The following is a 26,161-nucleotide window of genomic DNA, read 5'->3' as shown; positions in this document are numbered from 1 at the left end:
TTTCTAAATTGAAAATTTGTATATTTGAGTTATGTCCTAATATGTGATCTATTTTGGAGAATTTCCATGGGCGCTAGAGAAGAATGCATATTGTTGTTTTGGGCATGAAGAACACTGTCCTAACAATCTGTTCTTTTAACTTCTCATTTTGTCTCTTTACTGATATTCTGTTTGGTTCATCTGTCCAGTGGTGAAAGTTGAGTTCCTCTATTATTGTGTTTTTATCAATATGTTTCTTTAGGTGTGTTAACAAAAATTATTAACTTTTCTAGACCTTATTCAGTGCATAAATGTTGAAACATAAGTGTATTTCTTGAAGGCTGTAATGATATCAGTGTGTTTGCCTTGCACTCAGCAAACCCAGTTTCAATTCCTGCCATTCCATGTGATCCCCTGAGCCTGCCAGAAATGATTCCTGAGATCCTGGAGTGATCCCTGAGCACTACCACCTGTGTCCCCAAAACAAACAAAAGGTTTTCTTGATGTATTGTTTTCTTAGCTATAGGTAGTAGCTATCACTGTCTCTAATAACCTTCTTTATATTTAATACAATTTGCTAAGTACATCTGTCTTTTTGTTTGTTTTCCATTCTTTTCCATTTGTTTTCCATTCTTTTATCCAAATCCATATTTATCTTTTAGGTTTAAGCATGTTTGCTGTAAGCAGCAGATAGATGAATATTATTTCCTGATCCATCCTGCTACACTGTGACATTTTATAGGGGAGTTTACTCCATTAATATTTTGAGAAAGTAATGATACATAGTGCTATGCTGCCATCTTTGTGAATATTTGTGTGGAATCTAATTATTTTTGCAAGAGTATGTATTTATTTTAAAAGGTGGCCCTTCAGTAATTCTTGGAGGATTGGCTGAGTTGTCACAAATGCTGCCAGTGCTTTTTTTTTGTCTGAAAAAGTTATTATCTCTCCCTCAAATCAAAATTATAGCTTGTAGGGCAGTGGATGCTCAGCTTGAAATTTTCCATTCAGTATTTTGAATATGTTAAATCACTCTTTTCTGGCTTGAAAGATACCATACAGAAGGTCTGTTGCTATTTACATGTTGTTTCCCTTATATTTGAAGGTTATTACTGTCTTGTTACTTAAGTAGTCTATCTTTGTCTTTGGATCTTACTATTTTGATTACTATGTGTCTTGGCATTATTTTGTTTGAGTTTATTTTGTTTGGTACATTTTTAGGCTTTTTGAAACTGTATAGGAGCCTCTTTCCCGAAATCAGAAAAATTCTTGATGATTATTTCTTATACTAGCAATTCTTCACTTTCCCCCTTTTCTCTTCTTTTGGTATTCCTATGAGTTGAAGATTATTCCTCTTGCTATTATCTATGACAAATCTTCAATTCTCTTCTATTTATTATATAAACATTCTATTTATCTCTTTTCTTTTGCCACTTTATTTCCAGTGATGACCAGTACTTTGTCTTTAATATTACTGATATGGCATTCTGCACATTGAATTCTGTTGTTATAAAAAGCTATTTTTTTTTTATTAACTCCTTCATTCAATTCCATTTGAATGGACTCTTTGACGCCCTGGAACTGGCCTCTTTCAGATGATTGAATTGTTCTTCCAATGGTATCCTTATTTCCATGAGGTTGCATGGAGCATTACTTTAAGTTCCTCATTAATTGGGACTTTGTTTGAACTTTATGATTTGGCAGGACTAATGTCCTTTTCTACCAGAGCATGTAAATTCTTTTTTTAATTTCTTTTTTGGTTTTTGGACTACACCCAGTGGTGCTCAGGTGTTATTCCTAGCTCTGCACTCAGAAATCATTCTTGCAGGTTTGAGGGACCATATTGGATGCTGGAGATCAAACATGGATTGTCCTTGCAAGGCAAACACTCTACCTGCTGTACTATCATCTGGCTCCATTTCTTAGTTTTTCTAAAAATTTGTGGTCTCTGTGAATTAAGATTCAGAATCCTAGCTGTCTGAGTTATAAACTATTTCTTTATATTTCAGCACAATATACTCAATATAGCCTGTTACTCTAAGCATGCTAATGTCCTAACAGGCTATTTCAGTGTTCATCCAGAAAAACAATTGTGGTCCCATTGCCGTGAGGATAATTGTGGAGGTATTTGAAGAAAGATATCAAAACCAGAAATGCTTGGCATTAGTGGGTAGAAAGGATGAAGTTGTTGTGTGGCTGTATTAGCATCTGAGAAATTTTGGGTTTGAGAGATGGTTTGAGAGGTGGCACTGGGCTTCCCCATGCAGGATGGCCAGATGACACAGATGCTGGGGTGGGTGGAGGTCAGAGCACTGGACACAACTAGTTGACAAAAGAGAGCCACATCTATTATGAGTTCCTCTGGTGTGTCCTGGATCCACAGGCAGCTTGATGTGTGTGTGTGTGTGTGTGTGTGTGTGTGTGTGTGTGTGTGTGTATGTGTGTGTGTGTGTGTGTGTGTGTAGGGGGAATTTTTTATATGCAGGGCATCCAGGGAGAAGACAGAAACCTGAAGTGTTACCGTTTCTATGAGGCCAACATAATTCTTCTTTTTTTATTTAAAGAAAATATATCACAGTTGAGACAATTGATCATAATACATTTGTTTCAGGAAGAACAAAAGCAAAGTTATTTAAAAAATAGAGAGACTAACAAGATGGAAGAGAAAGAAAAGGTTCAATAGCAAGTATATTTTTGAAAATCATTGAATGACCAATTAACTCATTAAAGGTTCAGCAGAATTCTTTTCTTTTTTTTTGAATTAGATTTTCTTCTTCTTCTTCTTCTTCTTCTTCTTCTTCTTCTTCTTCTTCTTCTTCTTCTTCTTCTTCTTCTTCTTCTTCTTCTTCTTCTCTTTCTTTTATTCTTCTCTTTTTTCTTTTCTTCTCTCTCTTTTTTTAAGGATGAATTAAAAAAAAGTACAGTAAAATGGTGTTAGAGTGGCAATTGTTGTTTGCATAGGCCCAGCAAAATATGGGGGGCATGGAAAGGAAAAGCCTTAGCCTAAATACAAGGAGACTTACTTCTGAAGTTTTCTGGCATAAGACCAATTCTAGGCTCCAGGCATACTCACAATGTCCACACAAGTCATTGCCTGTAGTGCCAATACACTTTTTTTTTTTTCCTAAACAGACGCTGTTGTTGGTATTAGATTTCTGTAGTTAAAGATTCTGGAATCTGTGCATATCCTACATCGAAGTCAGGTTGATGTGGAGTGCCCTCTAGTTTCACCTAACAATTAGAGGGCAATGCAGAGAGCCCTATCCTGAAAGCAGGTCATTGTTGTTAAGACTTCTGGGTGTTAAGGGAAGTCTCTTTTGAGTAGGTTGATACCTGAGCTGTGGTAGGGTCTTTCCTGGTAGATGATTGCTTCCAGGTGATGCTACAGACAACTGTGTTTGTTTCGTAGATGGCATCCCTGGTTCAGGGGTGAATGACAATGCCCGTTCTTCTGAGGCCTGAGCCAGGTCATTATGGCAATGTTCACAGTGTAAGGTCCCACTGCATTACAAGATTTGTGTTTTCCTATCTCTATTAGATAAGAACTTGTTTGTATGTATAGTATTTTCCTATTTTAATGTGCCTATCCAAAACAGGAGCAATACCACATGGCATTATTGGTGCATATGGGAACCGCTGGAACAAGTCCAATAATCCCCATAACTTGGTTCTAATATAAGCTCTAAACTGAGGGATTCTTCTACCTTGTTGAACAAATCACAAAGAGAAGAACAGTCAAAACAGTAGGAAAATCGTCACTGTAGAAGACAATATTTAGTAAGAGTTATAGCTTTTAAGGAAATATTTATAAGATATTCAAAATATATATATGTGTCCCTTTTATGTCTTTTGAAATAGTTGGGGGGTGTTAAATTCGGTGGACCACTTTGGTCTGTGATTTGGAGGCCAATATAATTCTATTAAAACTGGAGAGAAACATCACTAAAAGGAATATTATAGGAAAATTACACAAAGATACTCCACAAAATCTTAGCAAAGTGAATACTATTCTAGGGATCCAAGAATGGTTATGCAAATAAAATAATGTGATCAATAAATTAAAGAAAATATATGATAATTTTAAGAAATGCAAAAAAAAAACCAAGATTTCATAACTCTTTATGTTAAACAAAAAATCCTTTCACAAAATATAGGACAAGAGGATACTTAGCTCAGTAAAAACCATATATCACAAATCTACAACTAAAAAAAAGGTTTTTTCTTTAAGATCAGGCAAAAGACAAATATTTCTGCTCTCAATATTATTCTATATATTTCTGGAATTCAATTAATAATAATTAGGCTAGAGAGAAGGGACCGGAGTGATAGCACAGCGGTAGGGTGTTTGCCTTGCACAAGGCTGACCCTGGATGGACCCTGGTTCGATTCTCGATGTCCCATATGGTCCCCTGAGCCTGCCAGGAGCTATTTCTGAGCTCAGAGCCAGGAGTAACCCCTGAGCACAGCCAAGAGTGGCCCCAAAACAAACAAACAATTAGGCTGAGAGGAGAGTTAGGGACTGGAAAATTTTTTCAAAGGCTGAGGTGCCTGCTTTGTATGTAGAAGACCGATTTGATCTCTTGCACTGCATGGTCCCCCATAATCACTGATAGTGAGTCCTGAGCATAGTTAGGAGTAACCATTAAGCACTACAGGTGTCCAAAACCAAAAACAATAACAGGGTTATTGCGAAATTGACCCAGGTAGATTCTTAGCACCTCATATCCCCTGAACTCCACCAGAAGTGGTTCCTGAGTACAGAACTAGGAGTAACCCCTAAACAATGCTGTGTGGCCCCAAACCACAAAAGAGTATTCAGATTAGTGAAGAAACCATATTTACTTAAATATCATTATAAATATTGTTAGCCAAAAGACTACAAAACTTGGAGAAATAGCAAATATGTACAGTAAAGTAGCAGGTGACAAAATGCACAGAAATTTATTGAATCTTTATATGAAAACTGATGTAAAAGAGAAAATAAAATGTATATTATAAATCACATATTTATACTTGTGTAAAAATATTACATTCTTTTAATAAGCTCAACAAAGGAATAAAAATTATTAATCACTACTAAAATAAATATAAGATATAAAGAAATTGAAACAATAAATTCTTTTTTTTTTTTTTTGGTTTTTGGCCACACCTGGCGGTGCTCAGGGGTTACTCCTGGTTGTCTGCTCAGAAATAGCTCCTGGCAGGCACGGGGGACCATATGGGACACCGGGATTTGAACCAACCACCTTTGGTCCTGGATCGGCTGCTTGCAAGGCAAACACCGCTGTGCTATCTCTCCGGGTCCGAAACAATAAATTCTATATAAAATCTATTTAGTCTCCATTAATATTTGTTTCAAGGACATAGAACAAGTACTTCACAAATTTTTATGAACCCAACATACTCTTAAAATAGCCAAAGAAATTCTGATAATAAAGAAGTGAGTAGTACTAGGTGACCTCACATAGTTCTACAAACTGATAGTAATCAAAATAATGTGGCACAGAAATCAAGCATACTTTCTGATCAATGAAATAGAATTGGGAGCCCAAGAAGTTAACTCTCACATGTATAGAGTTAATTTATGGCAAAGGCACTAGATGCATTCAATGGAAGAAAGTTTCTTCAACAAATGGTGATGGGAAAACTGGTGACATGTAAAAATATAAAATTCAGGGACCTGAGCAGTGGCACAAGTGGTAAGGAGTCTACCTTGCATGTGGGTAACCTAGGATGGATCATGGTTCTATCCCCTGGCATCCCATATGTCTCCCCAAGCCAAAAGTGATTTCTGAATGCATAGCCAGGAGTAACACCTGAGCGTCACAGGGTGTAGCCCAAGAACCTATATCTATAATTCAACTTCTATATCATGCTATATATATAAAGGTCAGTTCAAAATCCCTATAGTACTTTTTAGTCCATAGCATACATTGAGAAAGATATAGGCAGAATTCCTCATGACATTGACCAGAAGAATCTTCAGTTATTCAGTCCCACTGGGAAAAAATAAACAACTAAATGTATCCAATGAAAATTTTTTTAAATTATCTTTATTTAAAATACCATGATTACAAATATGATAGTAGTTGTATGATTACAGTCATATAAAGAACACCCCCCTTCACCAGTGCAAGATTCCCACCACCAATTGCCCAGATCTCCCTCCTCCTCACCCCACCCACACCTGTACTCGAGACAGGCTTTCTGTTTCCCTCATTCATTCATATTGTTATGCTAGTTATGAAAACTTTCTTGACTTAAAAAGAAATGATGGTTAAAATCATACTAGATAATAGAAAATATTTACACAGCATGTCTCTGATAAAGGACCTATATCCAAGACAGGGAAACCTCTTGAAGACTTAAATGAACTTAAAAAAAAAAAACACATCAAAAATGTGGAGAGAAGATAAACTCTCCTAAAAATGACATACGGGTGTCCAGTAGTCACATGAAACAATGTTAATCATTACTTATTACAAGGAAAATAAAAATGGGACATTACTTCACACAAATGAAAATGGCTTTATGTAAAAAATTCTGGAATCATCATGAGAATGCAGTGAAAAGAGAATACTCATTCATTGTAGGTGGAATTATTCTCTTGGTCTTACCTGGATTAGCAGAAGGCACAGCTTTATCAATTTATTTGAGTTTGTCCTGATTTTTAGTGTGTTCATGTGTGTGTGGCTATGATTTTGTATAGAGTTCATTTCTCAATATTAGGAAGACGTACATCACAAAGCCTGATATAATGGCTAAACTTGATTCTTTAAACATAAAATATTAGCCAATTCTTTAGTTACAGAACATAAGTTGCAGAACATGAAACACATCCAGACCACCATTGGTGTATCATCTGTTTGTTGTCTGGGCACTTCATTAATAATTATGGGACCCCGACTAAACATAGACTTCTCAGTAATTAAAAAAACCAATATTGTGACTTAATCTTGGCTTCTAATATCTAAGCAGTTTTATCATGTTTGCAATTCCCATCTCATGTGTCTTAAGATAGACTCCATGACAAAATATAATATTGCTTCAACTGAAAACTAGTGCCCTGTTCTAAAGTAACCCTAGTAAGAAATTTTGCCTCCTCTCTTTATATAAATGAGTCATTGAGCTGCATCAAAGAACTCTAATTAATTATGTCATTCATTCTGTTTTCTTATGCAGAAAGGTAGCTGGGTTAAACACAAAATAATTCGTTATTTAGCATCTAAGATGCTCCAGGAACTCTACTATTAAATTTGCACATTATTTGGAGTCACCACCTTTAAAGATTTATTTGAGTATCTGCTTCAATATGGGATGTTCTTTGAGAACGTACTTATATATTTTATGATAAGAGAATAATTAAAGTGTAACTTTAATTTAGTATAAGTGTAGGATAACTATACACCTCTATAAAATATAAAAAGTTTAATCTTGTCTCCATTTGACCTACTTATCAGTAGAATCACCTTAAAGTTCATTCATAATGACTAAATGGGACAATTTCATCAGTTTACTCCATACATCACATATTTTCATTCACTATAAGCAGTTTCTTCCATATCTTTTTAATTATAATAAATACTGCAATAAATATGTGACTGCATACCATATATAATCAAATTTTTATTTTCACATTTTTGGATAAATACCAATATGCAAGAGAGCCTGATAATATGGCATTTCTATTTTTCATTTTGGGAAAATTCCAGTTGTAGCTACAGCAATATACATCCATGTATAGGAAAATTTCATGATGTCATATCTTCTGATGGCTGCACAATATTCCATTGTGTATATGTACCACAGTTTCTTTAGCCATTCATCTGTTGAGAGGCATCTAGGTTGTTTCCAGAGTCTGGCTATTGTAAATAGTGCAGTGATAAATATAGGTGTGAGGAAGGGATTTTTTTAAATTGTATTTTTGTGTTCCTAGGGTATATCCCTAGGAGTGGAATAGCTGGGTCGAATGGGATCTCAATTTTCAGTTTTTGGAGGAATCTCCATATCGCTTTCCATAGAGGTTGGACTAGACAGCATTCCCGCCAGCAGTGGATAGAGTTCCTTTCTCTCCACATCCCTGCCAGCTCTGCTTGTTCTCATTCTTTGTGATATGTGCCAATCTCTGTGGTGTAATAATCAGACCAGTGAGATAATTCAAAAGAGAGAAATATTGAGATAAGAGGTAATGTATAGCATGTGACTATAGCTGATAATACTTGGTGCATAATTGATAATTTCCATAATAAATATCAAACACCATATAAGAAGACAAATTATAACTATTATGAAAGTAAATGTTAACTATATTTACTGTGTTAATCACTTATAACTATGAACAAACATCAAAGTATTATATTGTTCATCTGAAACTAACATATGACAAATATAAAAAAGTTACATAGGTAGGTATATCTATAGCTATTAATGGAACTTTAGACAAGTAAGTTAAGTTTACAGAGACTCAATTTAACTTATCAGTTTGGGGCAATAACATCTACTTCACGAGAGGTTAGAGAACTAAGTTAATTAGACTTATAAAAAAAGAAAAGATCTTTGTATCAGTTGTCTTTCCATAAAACCATAAAAAGCATGTTTTGTATGTTAGTTCTTTATAATAACAGCAATTTTGTGAATAATGTCTCTAAAAATGAATGATGGTCCCAAATCATGACAAATTATTTTTGACATATTTAAAAAAATATTGACCACTCAATATTTTTGGTTAAACTATTTTAAATTGGGGCCAGAGCAATGGCATTACAGTAGGGTGTTTGCCTTGCACGCAGCTGATCCAGGACAGACCTGCGGTTTGACCTCCCAGAATCTCATATGATTCCCTAAGCCAGGAGTGATTTCTGAGTGCATAGCCAGGAGTAACCCCTGAGCATCACTGGGTGTGGCCCCCAAACCAAAACCAACCAACCAAACAAACAAAAAAACCTATTTATTTGAAATTTACCTTAATTTGTCTTTTAAGTACCATAATAATAATAATAATAATAATAATAATAATAATAATCTGATAACATTATTAATGCCCTGCTAAACTCGTTTAAGCACTTAGAGCCTCACTTGATCTTTTTTTTTTTTGTTTGTTTGTTTGTTTTTGGGCCACACTCAGCGGTGCTCAGGGGTTACTCCTGGCTGTCTGCTCAGAAATAGCCCCTGAAAGGCACGGGGGATCATATGATCCACCACCTTTGGTCCTGGATCGGCTGCTTGCAAGGCAAACACCGCTGTGCTATCTCTCCGGGCCCACAAGACTGTTTTTTTGTTTTTGTTTTTGGGCCACACCCAGTGACGCTCAGGGGTTACTCCTGGCTATGCGCTCAGAAGTTGCTCCTGGCTTGGGGGACTATATGGGACGCCTGGGGATCAAACCGCGGCAGGCAAGGTAGGCACCTTACCGCTAGTGCCACCGCCCAGCCCCCTCACTTGATCTTTATAACCATCTAAGGAGGCATACATCCATTGCAAATATGATAGAAAATCAGGTCCTGAAAAAATAAGTGATTCAACTCAAAGTCTCAGAATGCGTAAGTTGTGGAGTCTAGACTCAGACACAGGTCTGTTAGATGACTTTAAAGAACTTTACTTTAAAAAGAAGTAGCAGATTGTGAGTCTATCAATAATACTTGATTTTCAACTCTGCCTCCAAACAGATTCAGCTATATTGCAGGGTGCACACAATGTGATTCTGCAGTTCCTACCGTGCCCTGCTTGTCTGTGTTGTGCCCACTACCCACCAATAATCGGAACTTTCCCTGCTTCCTGCTTAATTTATAAATCTCACCATTCGTAGTTTTTTCAGCAGGATTACTGCAAATGCCTATTTCCTAATCCTATATCTGTGGCAATAAAAGGGAGAGAATTTTTCCAGAGGTAACTAAAGTGAAATCTGAAAGAAAGGGAAAGGTACTTGAACCTGATTAAGGTGAAAAAGAGATCTTTAGCATTTTTCTATTTATATCTTATCTCAGTGACTCGTGATCACCTTAAAAAACCACTTACAAATTAAACCTTGAATTTGAATATCGAACAGATGAGCTGCTCAGGCAAGGAAATCATTCTTGATATCCTAATGCTCACAGATTAGGAAGAGAAAGTAAAGGAGAACTTAAATTTCAGAATACATAATTTTTTTGATTGGCACTTGATGTGCAGATAGTTGTTTGACAAACATTATTATGATTCTAAGAGCATTTTTAAAGTTTCGAGATAGAAATAAATTTCTTGAGCACTTCTTATGTGTGAGGAGCTTTGCTTTGGACTATCTTGGATAGCTGTAATAGTTCCAATTCATAAAATATCTAAAACAATATGTAAACTGAACTGTAGCTTGGCTGTCTGCAGTACATCATGTGATAGAGAAAAGTCCATGATTTTTTAAATGAGAAAATATGAATACATAGCATGTAGTATGAAGGGTTTGGATTGGAAAAGTTGCTGAAACCCCATAAGTATGTCTCAGTCAAGAAATAACATGAGGGGACGGAGAGATGGCACAGCGGTAGGGCATTTGCCCTGCATGCAGCTGACCCAGGACAAACCTCGGTTTGATCCCCGGTGTCCTATATGGTCCCCCATGCCAGGAGAGATTTCTGAGTGCTTAGCTAGGAGTAACCCCTGAGCATCACCAGGTGTGGCCCAAAATCCAAATAAATAAATAAATAAATAAATAAATAAATAAATAAATAAATAAATAAATAAATAACATGGTTTGTTTTTTATCCCTTAGCTCATCTTCCCATGTGAAAAAAAGATCATTGTTGAAGTTATGAGTTGCTATTTCTCTGGTATGCCCAAAGGAGTCTCACTTAATTAAACTTTCAGCCTATTATTCTAGTCCCCACTGACACCATATCTATTCTGTCTCTAGAAGCTCTGGCTATTTTTTTAAGCATGAAACTGGGTTCTTCTTTCACAAAGCTACCTCTGTGATTTTTTTTTTTTTTTTTTTTTTTTTTTTTTGTGGTTTTTGGGTCACACCCGGCAGTGCTCAGGGGTTACTCCTGGCTCCATGCTCAGAAATTGCTCCTGGCAGGCACAGGGGACCATATGGGACGCCGGGATTCGAACCGATGACCTTCTGCATGAAAGGCAAACACCTTACCTCCATGCTATCTCTCCGGCCCAATTTTTTTTTTTAATGCAAACCTTTCAATTTAAAAAAATTTCCTGTAATCAGCTTTTGGGTTCATCTCCAGGTTTTCCAAACTAGTTGGGGCAGAAAAGAATGAGTTTCAGGGAAAGATAAATAGAACTCCTTGAAGGCTCCTCCACTTCCAATAATTTAAATGTTTTTCTATGAAGAAAGGATAAATATGATTTCTAGGACAAGATATGATTTTTAAAATGCAGAAGCCATAAAGTACATGGGCTTCAGGGACCAGAAGAGGCTGAGAGCTGAGTTCCACTTTCATCAAGATACTTGGAAAGACTTAAAAATGAGAGCCTGGTATACATGTGGCTATGAATGGGACTTTAAATAAGTAATTTAAATTTCCAGAGCTCAAGTCAACCTATCAATTTTGGTCAATAGCATCTATTTTCTAAAGAGTTAGTGAACTAAGTTAAATATTATATGATGCAGGTAAACTCATGTACATATGTTTGTGATTTCAGACAAAGAAACAGACATAGAGAGAGAGAATGAAGCTCAAAGAAAAGCGATTCTTTATAGTGAATAGATTTTTTTTTCTCACAATCCTCACCTAGGAAACTCCAATGTGATTTTTCTAAGTCTATAAGTATTAACAAGTTGACACAATACTTTTAATGAAAATGCCAAAATCTTCTCATGAGCTTTGTCTTCTCAAGCTCACTGAATGTGTTTTAAAGTAGCTACTGTCATTGAACCCTGGCAGTCTGTCAGTCTTAGGTTTAGTGGTGAAGGCTTAGAGTGGATTTTACCTCAGCTGTCAGTGGATTGTACCTCATAAATTGTCTCAGGATGCCTTAACATTTCAGTGTCTCAGTGTCTCTTGAAAGCTTTTAATGGTTGTTTATGGAATGAGTCCCAATGCTTACCTCACACCGATGTGTTAACATTCCAACCTCCCTGATTTATTGTTTCCCTATCACTCTCCCTCAGTTAAAGATATTTGTCATTTCTAGACTCATTGAGAGCAATTGTTCAACAAAGTATGATTACTCTTTCACTGGTTAGACCTTCATACATCAACCTAGTCTTTTCTTATTTTTGTGCAAACATACCCTCCCTATTCCTCAAATCATTGTCTGTCATTAATAGGAAATGTGTTCTTTAGTAAGCCCAGTGGTTTGATGGCATTAGTGTGGGAGATGCCAAAGGCCAGGAAAATAATTGCAAAAACAGAAAAGTTATCACATATTTAGAATGATTTTTTAATTGAAAAAACTCATTGAAAACAATAAGTTGTTCCTTATGGTTTTGGTTTAATTTTCTGCTCAGACAAAACTTATGCTTTGATTCTCTTTACAAATCAGGAATCTTTGTTTTGATTATCCAAGAACATAATCAAAATTCTTCTATCTCCTATACTCTACCTTCCACCCCACTTTGCTAACCTTCTTGATATAATCATAATGGAAGTTATAATTAGCATATATCTTCCTCTGTTTCAATGTCTGATACCACTGGGAGTGACTCCTGAGCATAGAGTCTGAAATAGTCCTAAAACACAACCTAATATGACCCTAATACCCTGATAATAAATGAATAGATTAATAAAAACAGTTTATATAGTTCACATTCACATTAGTACTTGCAATTTCATGGGATTTGCTAACTATCATATCCATAGTAATTTAATTCTTACAAGCAATTTACCCAAGAAGTCTAGGCTCAAAAATCACTGGTTAGAGCCAGAATAGGGTCCACTTTCAAACAATGGGATATTTAAAACCAAACAGTATTTCCTAGGATTGTTAAGTTCTTTTGGGATGAGGGGTTTGTGGACCACTCTCAATTGTGCTCAGGGACTAGTCCTGATTGTGGATGTGGAACACTTTGTGATATTGGGAAGTGAACAGGGAAGAACCCTACTTGCCATCTGATCTCTCTGGCTCCAAAGATACTAATTTTGCAATATTTTTTATTTATTAACTCTACTTTATTTTTTATTATTTAATTTTATTTATTAATATTTTTATTGTTTAGAAATGGAGTGGCTTGTGGATAAGGGCATGAGATGCTGCTAAACACCTTGCATTGCACAGGTGTATCCCCCAAAACAAAGTTATATAGCTCAAAGGACCTCTCATTCTGGAGATTAGAGTTCAATTCCCAGCAATGAATGATCCCCTGAACATTTCTGGGAGTGGACTTTGAGCACAGATCTGGACATAGCCTCCAAGCACCACTGGATGTGCTCCCCCTAAAAATAAAATAAATGAGTTTTAGTATGAAGACTAATAATTCTGGTGATTTAAATATTCTTGCACAAACTAAGTTCAAATGTTGGTTCTGCAATTTGCCAGTTATATTTTTGGGCAAGTAGATTAATCTCTTTACACTGACTTCCTATATCTTAAAGGATAATAGTATAATACATGTGTTTAATTTTATGATTATATGTACTAATATACATAAAGTTCTAAATTCAGTGTTATCATTTAGTGTTTCATGTGTTAGTTGTCTCAATTATATAACATCATTCAAGTTTTGGAGAGATCAATTGGACTTTCCTTTAGTCTTGAGACAATACTTGAGAGAGTGCCTCCCATTCATACCATCAAAAAAGAAGCTTTTTCTCCATTTTAATCCTAAAATATAAGAATATAATGTTGTATAGTATCCCAACTATAAAAGCTCAGGAAAAATAATCTTTGATTTTTCTTTTGGTTTTGGGGTCACACCTGGTTTTACGCTCAGAAATCTTTCCTGGCAGGCTCAGGAGACCATATGGGATGCTGGTATTCGAACCACCATCCTTCTGCAAGCAATCTGCATTCATGATTTTTTTAATGGAATCTCTCTCTCTCTCTTTCTCTCTCTCTCTCTCTTTCTCTCTCTCTCTCTCTCTCTCTCTCTCTCTCTCTCTCTCTCTCTCTCTCTCTCTCTCTCTCTCTCCCTCCTCCCCTTCACATTTTGTACCTTGCTTTACAAAAGCATGTCAGTTTTCTCATTCCTGAACTTGAATTTGCTGATTTCTGTTTCTATACCTATCTTGCAAGTTTTGGTTTAACCTGCATCTGCATATCATGTAATGCTCAGTGAGAACACAGAATGTGATGATGTCAGTCAAGACTATGCCAGAACACTCCAGGATGGGTATTCTCAGAACTTAGAAAGGGAAACACATACCTTTCTAATCATTAGGCACAATTAGAGGCTTTCATCGTTGGAATTATCTAAAAACTGAGACAGGAAAGTTTAACTAACTTACCTAAGTTATCAAGTAAGTGATTTAGAAATATATGTATCTTCATGGGCCGAAGCGATGGCGCAGTGGTAGGGTGTTTGCCTTGCACTTGGCTGACCCAGGACGAACCGTGGTTCGATCTTCTGGCGTCCCATATGGTCCACTAAGCCAGGAGCGATTTCTGAGCATAATAGCCAGGATTAACCCCTGAGCGTCACCGGGTGTGGCCCAAAAACCAAAATATAAAAAAATTTTAAAAAAAGAAAAAAAGGGGCCGGGCGGTGGCGCTGGAGGTAAGGTGCCTGCCTTACCTGCGCTAGCCTAGGAGACGGACCGCGGTTTGATCCCCCGGCGTCCCATATGGTCCCCCAAGCCAGGAGCGACTTCTGAGCGCATAGCCAGGAGTAACCCCTGAGCGTTACCGGGTGTGGCCCAAAAACAAACAAAAAAAAAAAAAACAAAAAAAAAAGAGAGAAAAAGAAATATATGTAGCTTCCAATCATGCACTTCCACGAGTACATAATTCTCCTCTAGAAAATATCAGTAAGTTAGGCTTCAGAATATCATACAACTTTAACTGTAATTTTATGTACACTTCCATGCACCTGTTAGGACCTTTTGAGACATTTCTGAGCTAGGGACAAGATTCTACCAGAATACTAAAAGCCTCTACTGAAGGAAAGAAATAGCTCGAAAATGTAACATTGAGGCTACAGGGGTGGGGAAATAATTCTGAGAACAGAATGATGCCTGGCACTTAGTATCCATGAATATTCATCCTCTCTGAGAGGATATATATATCCTCATATATTTATAAATATATATATGAAAGAAAACATTTACAAAACATTATTAGGAACTCAGTTGCTTTAAACTACATAATTCAGAAGGAAGCTGAACTGGTTTGACATATGATGGTTCTGGTGCCTTAGCTGAGTTGAGAAAAATACATTTTCTGCAAGGTTATGGGAGTGATATTAGATGTTGGGAAAAACAGAAGAGAACAGGAAACTCCTAGTAGAGGACACAAAACTTTCACTGGGGACTGAGTTGTTTTGGGGTCACACCTGGCAGTGCTCGGGGGTTACTCCTGGATAAAAAATGTTTTTCATAGAAAAAGCTATGAATTCTGATTTACTTGTTGACACAAAGGATTTTATTGATTGGGAAAAGATACACAGTTTGGAATTCCATAAAATTTTGCTAACAAATTTGGCAGTTTGTCACACTTTTTCCTACAGTCTTTGAATTAGCATTTCCCCTTGGCATTCACTGTAAACAGTTAACTTTCAAAAGTCTGCAATGCATTGCTAGAAATAATGTACTTATGGAAAAGCCAGAAACCCTGGAAAAATATTCTCATCATATTATTAATAAATTACTTTGGTATCAGATGATGCATTTACGGTTGTCAAAACACATTCACATTAACGGTATATCTGTATTTTTAGACTATACATCTATATCTGTAAAAAGTAATTTAAATAAGTGAGGCCCACAGAAATACAACAGCCAAAATTATAACATCATTGGCAAATGTTTGAAAGGCAATGTAGAGGCCAGTCATAAATTACCAGGAAAGAACTTCTCAAAAAATTCAAACAATGCTTTCAAAATTACAGAATGGAATCTCATCCACTCAGAATTATTTTATTTAATGTGTTGATTTTTATGTGTACCTGGAGAGGTAATAGGGGTGCATCAAGCTATTAAGAAATAGTGAAAGAAATTAGAGTAATTTTTTTGCTATTTTATTGATGCTTATTCTTCCAATCCACGAGCAGTGTATATATCTCCATTTCCTTGTTTCTGTTTTATTTTTTTTCTTTATTTATTTTTTTAATCTGAAAATTTTATTCACATCAATGGATGGAATGTTTATTCTTTTTTTCCTTTTTTATTTTTTATTTATTTAAAGATCTTGATTACAAATATGATTGTGACTAGGTTTCAGTCATGTAAAGAACACCCCCCTTCACCAGTGCAACATTCCCACCACCAATGTCCCAAATCTCCCTTCATCCCACCCCACCCCCACCTGTACTCTAGACAGGCTTTCCAGTTCCCTCATTCATTCACATAGTTATGGTAGTTCTCTGTGTAGTTATTTCTATAACTTCACTCACCACTCTTTGTGGTGAGCTTCATGAAGTGAGCTGGAAGTTCCAGCCCTCCTCTCATTGTCTCTGAGGATTGTTGCAAAAATGACTTTTATTTTTCTTAAAACCCATAGATGAGTGAGACTATTCGGCATCTCTGTCTCCCTCTGACTTATTTCACTCAACATGATAGATTCCATGTACACCCATGTATAGGAAAATTTCATGACTTCATCTCTCCTGAAGTCTGCGTAATATTCCATTGTGTATATGTACCACAGTTTCTTTAGCCATTTGTCTGTTGAAGGGCATCTTGGTTGCTTCCAGAGCCTGGCTATTGTGAATAGTGCTGCAATAAATATAGGTGTGAGGAAGGGGTTTTTGTATTGTATTCTTGTGTGCTTAGGGTATATCCCTAGGAGTGGAATAGCTGGGTCGAATGGGAGTTCAATTTCCAGATTTTGGAGGAATCTTCATATCGCTTTCCATAGAGGTTGGACTAGATGGCATTCCCACCATTCTCTCCACATCCACACCAGCACTGATTATTCTCATTCTTTGTGATGTATGCCAATCTCTGTGGTATGAGATGGTATCTCATCATTGTTTTGCTTTGCATCTCCCTGATAATTAGTGACGAGCATTTTTTCATGTGCCTTTTGGCCATTTGTATATCTTTTTTTTTTTTATCAAATTGTCTGTTCATTTCTTCTCCCCATTTTTGATGAGATTAGAAGTTTTTTTCTTGTAAAGTTCTGTCAGTGCCCTGTATGTTTTGGATATTAGCCCCTTATCTGATGGGTGTTGGGTGAATAGTTTCTCCCACTCAGTGGGTGACTCTTGTATCCTGGGCACTATTTCTTTTGAGGTGCAGAAGCTTCTCAGCTTAATGTATTCCCATCTGTTGATCTCTGCTTCCACTTGTTTGGAAAGTGCAGTTTCCTCCGTGAAGATGCCTTTAGTCTCAATGTCATGGAGTGTTTTACTGACGTGTTGTTCTATATACCTTATGGTATCAGGTCTGATATCAAGGTCTTTAATCCATTTGGATTTTACCTTCATGCATGATGTTAAAAGGGGGTCTATGTTCGCATTTTTTGCACGTGGCTAACCAGTTCTGCCAGCACCACTTGCTGAAGAGTTTTTCCCTGATACACTTAGGATTTCTTGCTCCTTTGTCAAAAATTAGGTGATTGTATGTCTGGGGAACAATGTCTGAGAACTGAAGCCTATTCCACTGATCTGAGGGTCTGTCTTTATTCCAATACCATGCTGTTTTGATAGCTATTGCTTTGTAGTACAGTTTGAAGTCGGGGAAACTAATGCCTCCCATTTTTCTTTTCCTAGGAGTGCTTTAGCTATTTGAGGGTGTTTATTGTTCCAGATGAACTTCATAAGTGTTTGATCCACTTCTTTGAAGAATGTCATGGGTATTTTTAAGGGGATCACATTAAATCTGAACAATGCTTTGGGGAGTGTTGCCGTTTTAATGATGTTAATTCTACCACTCCACGAGCAGGGTATGTGTTTCCATTTCCGTGTGTCCTCTTGTATTTCTTGTGCTTTGTAGTACAGTTTAAAGTTGGGGAAAGTAATGCCTCCCATTTTTCTTTTTCCTAGGTGTGCTTTAGTTACTCGAGGGTGTTTATTGTTCCAGATGAACTTCATAAGTGTTTGATCCACTTCTTTGAAGAATGTCATGGGTATTTTTAAGGAAATCACATTAAATCTGTACAATGCTTTGGGGAGAATTGCCATTTTAATGATGTTAATCCTGCCAATCCATGAGCAGGGTATGTGTTTCCATTTCCATGTGTCCTCTCTTATTTCGTGGAGCAGGGCTTTATAGTTTTCTTTGTATAGGTCCTTCATGTCTTTGGTCAAGTTGACTCCATGATATTTGAGTTTGTGTGGCACTAATGTGAATGGGATTGCCTTCTTGACTTCCTTCTCTTCCCTATCATTATTGGTGTATAAAAAGGCCATTGATTTCTGTGTGTTAATTTTGTAGCCTGCCACCTTGCTATATGAGTCTATTGTTTCTAGAAGCTTTTTGGTAGAGTCTTTAGGGTTTTCTAAGTAGAGTATCATGTTATCTGCAAACAATGGGAGCTTGACTTCTTCCTTTCCTATCTGGATTCCCTTGATATCTTTTTCTTGCCTGATCGCTATAGCAAGCACTTCCAGTACTATGTTGAAGAGGAGTGGTGAGAGAGGACAGCCTTGTCTTGTACCAGAATTTAGAGAAAAGGCTTTTAGTTTTTCTCTATTGAGGATAATATTTGCCATTGGCTGTGGTAGATGGCTTCAACTACGTTGAGAAAGGTTCCTTTCATTCCCATCTTGCTGAGAGTTTTGATCAAGAATGGGTGTTGGACCTTATCAAATGCTTTCTCTGCATCTATATGATCATGTGAGTTTTATTTTTCTTGTTGTTGATGTTTTGTATTATGTTGATAGATTTACGGATGTTAAATCATCCTTGCATTCCTGGGATGAAACCTACTTGGTTGTAGTGTATGATCTTCTTGATGATGCATTGGATCCTATTTGGCAGGATTTTGTTGAAGATCTTTGCATCAGCATTCATCAGGGATATTGGTCTGTAATTTTCTTTTTTGGTAGCATCTCTGTCTGGTTTTGGTATCAAGGTGAGGTTGGCTTCATAAAAGCTGTTTGGGAGTGTTTCCGTTTTTGCAATTTCATAGAAGAGCCTGGCTAGGATTGGTAGTAGCTCCTCTTGAAAGATTTGAAAAAATGTATTAGTAAATCTATCTGGGCCTGGGCTTTTTTTTTTTTTGGGCAGATGTTTGATTACAGTTTCAATTTCCTCTGTAGTGATGGGGGTGTTTAGATATGCTACATCCTCCTTACTTAAATGTGGAAGGTTATAGGTGCCCAAGGATTTTTCAATTTCTTCTAGGTTCTCATGTTTAGTAGCATAAAGTTTCTCAAAGTAGTCTGTAATTACCCTTTGGATCTCTGCAATTTCTTTCGTGATCTCCCCCTTTTCATTTCTAATATGGGTTATCAAGTTTCTCTCTCTCTTTGTGAGTTTTGCCAATGGTCTATCAATCTTGTTTATTTTTTCAAAGAACCAACTTCTGCTTTCGTTGAACTTTTGGATTGTTTTTTGGTTTTCTACTTCATTGATTTCTGCTTTAAGCTTTGTTATTTCCTTCTGTCTTCCTATTTTTGGTTCCTTTTGTTGGTCATTTTCTAATTTTTTTAAGCTGCTTTATTAAGTTATTCAGGTATGCCCCTTCTTCCTTCCTAATGTGTGCTTGTAGAGCTATACATTTACTCTCAGGACCGCTTTTGCTGTGTCCCATAGATTCTGGCAGTTTGTGTATTCATTATCATTTGTTTCCAGGAAAGTTTTGATTTCCTCTTTGATTTCATCTCGGAACCACTGCTTATTTAGTAGCAGGGTGTTTAATTTCTAATAGTTAAAGTTTTTCTTCTGTGTGCCTTTGTAGTTCACATCTAATTTCAGAGCCTTGTGGTCAGCAAAGATAGCCTGCAAGATTTCTATCCTCTTGATTTTATGGAGGTATGTTTTATGTGTCAGCATGTAGTCTATCCTGGAGAATGCCCCATGTACATTGAAGAAGAATGTGTATCCAGGTTTTTTGGGATGGAGTGTCCTATATATATCTACTAGTCCTCTTTCTTCCAGTACTCTTTTCAGGGCTAGTATGTTTTTGTTGGGTTTCAGTCTGGTTGACATATCAAGTGTTGATAGGGCCGTGTTAAGGTCTCCCACAATTATTGTGTTATTATTGATTTCTTCTTTCAGATTTGTCAGTAAATGTATTAATTTGCTGATCTCTCATTGGGTGCATATGTGTAATATTCCTGTTGCACATATCCCTTGATTAGTACAAGTGTCCCTTACCACTTTTCTTTTTTTTTAATTTATTTTTTTTTATTTAGACAACTTTATTACATACATGATTGTGTTTGGGTTTCAGTCATGTAAAGAACACCACCCATCACCAGTGCAACATTCCCATCACCAATGTCCCAAGTCTCCCTCCTCCTCACCCGACCCCCGCCTGTACTCTAAACAGGCTCTCCATTTCCCTCATACATTCTCATTATTAGGACAGTTCAAAATGTAGTTATTTCTCTCACTAAAATCATCACTCTTTGTGGTGAGCTTCCTGAGATGAGCTGGAACTTCCAGCTCTCTCTCTTTTGTGTCTGAAAATTATTATTGCAAGAATGTCTTTCATTTTTCTTAAAACCCATAGATGAGTGAGACCATTCTGCGTTTTTTTCTCTCTCTCTCTGGCTTATTTCACTCAGCATAATAGATTCCGTGTACATCCATGTATAGGAAAATTTCATGACTTCATCTCTCCTGACAGCTGCATAATATTCCATTGTGTATATGTACCACAGTTTCTTTAGTCATTCGTCTGTTGAAGAGCATCTTGGTTGTTTCCAGAGTCTTGCTATGGTAAATAGTGCTGCAATGAATATAGGTGTAAGGAAGGGGTTTTAGTATTGTATTTTTGTGTTCCTAGGGTATATTCCTAGGAGTGGTATAGCTGGATCGTATGGGAGCTCGATTTCCAGTTTTTGGAGGAATCTCCATATTGCTTTCCATAAAGGTTGAACTAGACGGCATTCCCACCAGCAGTGGATAAGAGTTCCTTTCTCTCCACATCCCCGCCAACACTGTTTATTCTCATTCTTTGTGATGTGTGCCATTCTCTGTGGTGTGAGGTGGTATCTCATCGTTGTTTTGATTTGCATCTCCCTGATGATTAGTGATGTGGAGCATTTTTTCATGTGTCTTTTGGCCATTTGTATTTCTTCTTTGTCATTCTTCTCCCCATTTTTTGATGGGGTTAGATGTTTTTTTCTTGTAAAGTTCTGTCAGTGCCTTGTATATTTTGGAGATTAGCCCCTTATCTGATGGGTATTGGGTGAATAGTTTCTCCCACTCAGTGGGTGGCTCTTGTATCTTGGGCACTATTTCCTTTGAGGTGCAGAAGCTTCTCAGCTTAATATATTCCCATCTGTTAATCTCTGCTTTCACTTGCTTGGAGAGTGCAGTTTCTTCCTTGAAGATGCCTTTAGTCTCAATGTCCTGGAGTGTTTTACCTACGTGTTGTTCTATATATCTTATGGTTTCGGGTCTGATATCGAGGTCTTTAATCCATTTGGATTTTACATTCGTACATGATGTTAGCTGGGGGTCTAAGTTGAATTTTTTGCAAGTGGCTACACAATTGTGCCAATTCCACTTGTTAAAGAGGCTTTCTTTGTTCCATTTAGGATTTTTTGCTCCTTTATCAAAAATTAGGTGATTGTATGTCTGGGGAACATTCTCTGAGTATTCAAGCTTATTCCACTGATCTGAGGGCCTGTCCTTATTCCAATATCATGCTGTTTGGATAACTATTGCTTTGTAGTAAAGTTTAACGTTGGGGAAAGTAATTCCTTCCATATTCTTTTTCCCAATGATTGCTTTAGCTATTCGAGGGTGTTTATTGTTCCAAATAAATTTCAAAAGAACCTGATCCACTTCTTTGAAGAATGTCATGGGTATCTTTATGGGGATCGCATTAAATCTGTACAGTGCTATGGGGAGTATTGCCATTTTAATGATGTTAATCCTGCCAATCCATGAGCACGGTATGTGCTTCCATTTCTGTGTGTCCTCTCTTATTTCTTGGAGCAGAGTTTTAAAGTTTTCTTTGTATAGGTCTTTCACAATTTTAGTCAAGTTGATTCCAAGATATTTGAGTTTGTGTGGCACTATTGTGAATGGGGTTGTTTTCTTAATGTCCATTTCTTCCTTATTAGTATTGGTGTATAGAAAGGCCATTGATTTTTGTGTGTTAATTTTGTAGCCTGCCATCTTGCTATATGAGTCTATTGTTTCTAGAAGCTTTTTGGTAGAGTGTTTGGGGTTTTCTAAGTAGAGTATCATGTCATCTGCAATCAGTGAGAGCTTGACCTCTTCCTTTCCTATCTGGATTCCCTTGATATCTTTTTCTTGCCTAATCACTATAGCGAGTACTTCCAGTGCTATGTTGAATAGGAGTGGTGAGAGAGTACAGCCTTGTCGTGTGCCAGAATTTAGAGGAAAGGCTTTCATTTTTTCTCCATTGAGGACAATATTTGCCTCTGGCTTGTGGTAGATGGCCTTAACTACATTGAGAAAGGTTCCTTCCATTCCTGTCTTGCTGAGAGTTTTGATCAAGAATGGGTGTTGGACCTTGTCAAATGCTTTCTCTGCATCGATTGATATGATCATGTGATTTTTATTTTTCTTGCTGTTGATTTTGTGGATTATGTTGATAGATTTACGGATGTTAAACCAGCCTTGCATTCCTGGGATGAAACCTACTTGATCGTAGTGGATGATCTTCTTAATGAGGCATTGAATCCTATTTTTTAGGATTTTGTTGAGGATCTTTGCATCTGCCTTCATCAGCGATATTGGTCTGTAATTTTCTTTTTTCGTAGCATCTCTGTCTGGTTTAGGTATCAAGGTGATGTTGGCTTCATAAAAGCTATTTGGAAGTTTTCCTGTTTTTTCGATTTCATGAAAGAGTCTTGCCAGGATTGGTAGTAGTTCCTCTTGAAAGGTTTGAAAGAATTCATTAGTAAATCCATCTGGGCCTGGGCTTTTGTTTTTGGGCAGACATTTGATTATTATCTTAATTTCTTCAATAGTAATGAGTGTGTTTAGATATGCTACATCCTCTTCATTCAATCGTGGAAGATTATAAGAGTCCAAGAATTTATCCATTTCTTCTAGATTTTTATTTTTAGTGACATAGAGTTTCACAAAGTAGTTTCTGATTACCCTTTGAATCTCTACCATATCAGTAGTGATCTCTCCTTTTTCATTCCTAATACGAGTTATCAAGTTTCTCTCTCTTTCTTTCTTTGTTAGTTTTGCCAGTGGTCTATCAATCTTGTTTATTTTTTCAAAGAACCAACTTCTGCTTTTGTTGATCTTTTGGATTGTTTTTCGGTTTCCACTTCATTGATTTCTGCTCTCAGCTTTGTTATTTCCTTCTGCCTCCCTATTTTTGGATCCTTTTGTTGAGCACTTTCTAAGTCTATGAGCTGTGTCATTAAGCTATTCAGGTATGCCCCTACTTCTTTCCTGATGTGTGCTTGCAAAGCTATAAATTTTCCTCTCAGTACTGCTTTTGCTGTGTCCCATAGGTTCTGATAGTTTGTGTCTCCATTGTCATTTGTTTTCAGGAAGGTTTTGATTTCCTCTTTGATTTCATCTCGGACTCACTGATTATTCAGTATGAGGCTGTTTAACTTCCAGGTGTTAAAGTTTTTCTTCTGTGTCCCTTTGTAGTTCACATATAATTTGTAATTCACATATAATAAGGGCTTTGTGGTCAGCAAAGGCAGCCTGCAAAATTTCTATCCTCTTGATATTATGGAGGTACGTTTTATGTGCTAACATGTAGTCTATCCTGGAGAATGTCCCATGTACATTAGAGAAAAATGTATATCCAGGCTTCTGGGGGTGGAGTGTCCTGTATATATCTACTAGGCCTCTTTCTTCCATTTCTCTCCTCAGGTCTAGTATATTCTTGTTGGGTTTCAGTCTGATTGACCTGTCTAGTGTTGACAATGCTATGTTGAGGTCTCCCACAATTATTGTGTTGTTATTGATATTATTTTTCAGACTTGTCAACAGTTGTATTAAATATTTTGCTGGCCCCTCATTCGGTGCATATATGTTTAGGAGGGTGATTTCTTCCTGCTGTACATATCCCTTGATTAATACAAAATGTCCATCTTTGTCCCTTACAACTTTCCTAAATATAAAGTTTGCATCATCTGTTATTAGTATGGCCACTCCTGCTTTTTTATGGGTGTTGTTTGCTTGGATGATTTTCCTCCAGCCTTTTATTTTGAGTCTATGTTTGTTCTGACTATTCAGGTGCGTTTCTTGTAGGCAGCAGAAGGTTGGATTGAGTTTTTTGATCCATTTAGCCACTCTGTGTCTCTTAACTGGTGCATTTAGTCCATTGACATTGAGAGAAAGAATTGTCCTGGGAGTTAGTGCATCTTTATATCAAAGTTTGGTGTGTCTGTTGGTAAGCCTTGTCTTAAAGTATGCCGTTCAGTTTTTCTTTTAAGAATGGTTTTGAGTCTGTGAAGTTTTTGAGCTGTTGTTTGTCTGTGAAACTATGTATTGTTCCTTCAAACCTGAAAGTGAGTTTTGCTGGGTGCAGTATTCTAGGCCAAGCATTTATTTCATTGAGTTTTGTCACTATGTCCCACCACTGCCTTCTGGCCTTGAGTGTTTCTGGTGACAGGTCTGCAGTAAATCTCAAGGATGTTCCCTTGAATGTAATTTCTCTTTTCGATCTTGCTTCTTTCAGAATTCTGTCTCTATCTATGGGATTCGTCATTGTGACTAGGATGTGTCTTGGGGTGTTTTTTCTGGGGTCTCTTTTAGTTGGCACTCTTCAGGCATGCAGGATTTGATCGCATGCATTCATTAGCTCTGGCAGTTTCTCTTTAATGATGTTCTTGACTGTTGATTCTTTCTGGAGATTTTCCTCCTGAGTCTCTGGAACTCCAATGATTCTTAAGTTGTTTCTATTGAGCTTATCATAGACTTCTATTTTCATCTGTTCCCATTCTTTGAGTAATTTTTCCATTGTTTGATCCTTTGCTTTGAAGCTTTTTTCCAATTTCTTCTGCTGTATGGAATTGTTATTCATCTCATCTTCCAGTGTACTGATTCTATCCTCAGCTGCTGTTAACCTGTGGGAAAGCTCAATCATGTTTTTCTCCTTATCACTTTTCTGAGTATAATGTCATCAGATATTAATATGGCCACCCCAGTTTTTTTGAGGGTGTTGTTTGCTTAGATGATTTTTCTCTAGCCTTTGATTTTGAATCTATGTTTGTTCTGACTATTCAGGCGTGTTTCTTGTAGGCAGCAGAAGGTTGGATTCATCTTTTTGACCCATTTTGCCACTCTGTCTTTTAATTGGTGAATTTAGTCCATTGACATTGAGGGAGATGATTGTCATAGGATTTAATGTCATCTTTGTAGATAAGTTTGCTGTCTCTCTTGTCTTAGAGTAGACCTGTCAGTTTTTCTATCTGTGAAGTTTCTGAGCTGTTGTTTATCCATGAAGCTATGTATTCTTCCTTCAAACCTGAACATGAGTCGGGCTGGGTGCAGTATTCTCAGTGAGGCATTCATTTCATTCAGTCTTGTCACAATATCTCACCACTGTCTTCTGGCCTTGAGAGTTTCTTGTGACATGTCTGCTGTAAGTCTTAGGGATGCTCCTTTGAATGTAATTTCCCTTTTTGATCTTGCTGCTTTCAGTATTCTATTCCTATCTATGGGATTTGTCATTGTAACGAGGATATGTCTTGGGGTGTTTTTCTTTGGGTCTTTTTTAGCTGGTACTCTTCGGGCATGCAAGATTTGATTGCATGTAGTGTTTAACTCTGGGAGTATCTCTTTGATGATGTCTTTGACAGTTGATTCTTCCTGGAGATCTCCTACCTGGGTCTCTGGGACTCCAATGATTTTTTTGTTGTTTCTGTTGAGTTTATCAAAGACTTCTATTTTCATCTGTTTGCATTCCTTGTGTACTTTTTTCATTGCCTGTTTGTCTAAAGGTTCTTTTCCAATTTCTTCTGTTGTGTTGTTTTTCTGCATCATATTATCCAGTACTCTGATTCTCTCCTCAGCTGCTGTTACCCTGCTGG

This window comes from Suncus etruscus, chromosome 1, assembly GCF_024139225.1.
Source record: "Suncus etruscus isolate mSunEtr1 chromosome 1, mSunEtr1.pri.cur, whole genome shotgun sequence".
Lineage (NCBI taxonomy): Eukaryota > Metazoa > Chordata > Mammalia > Eulipotyphla > Soricidae > Suncus > Suncus etruscus.
This window is presented reverse-complemented; position numbering follows the sequence as displayed.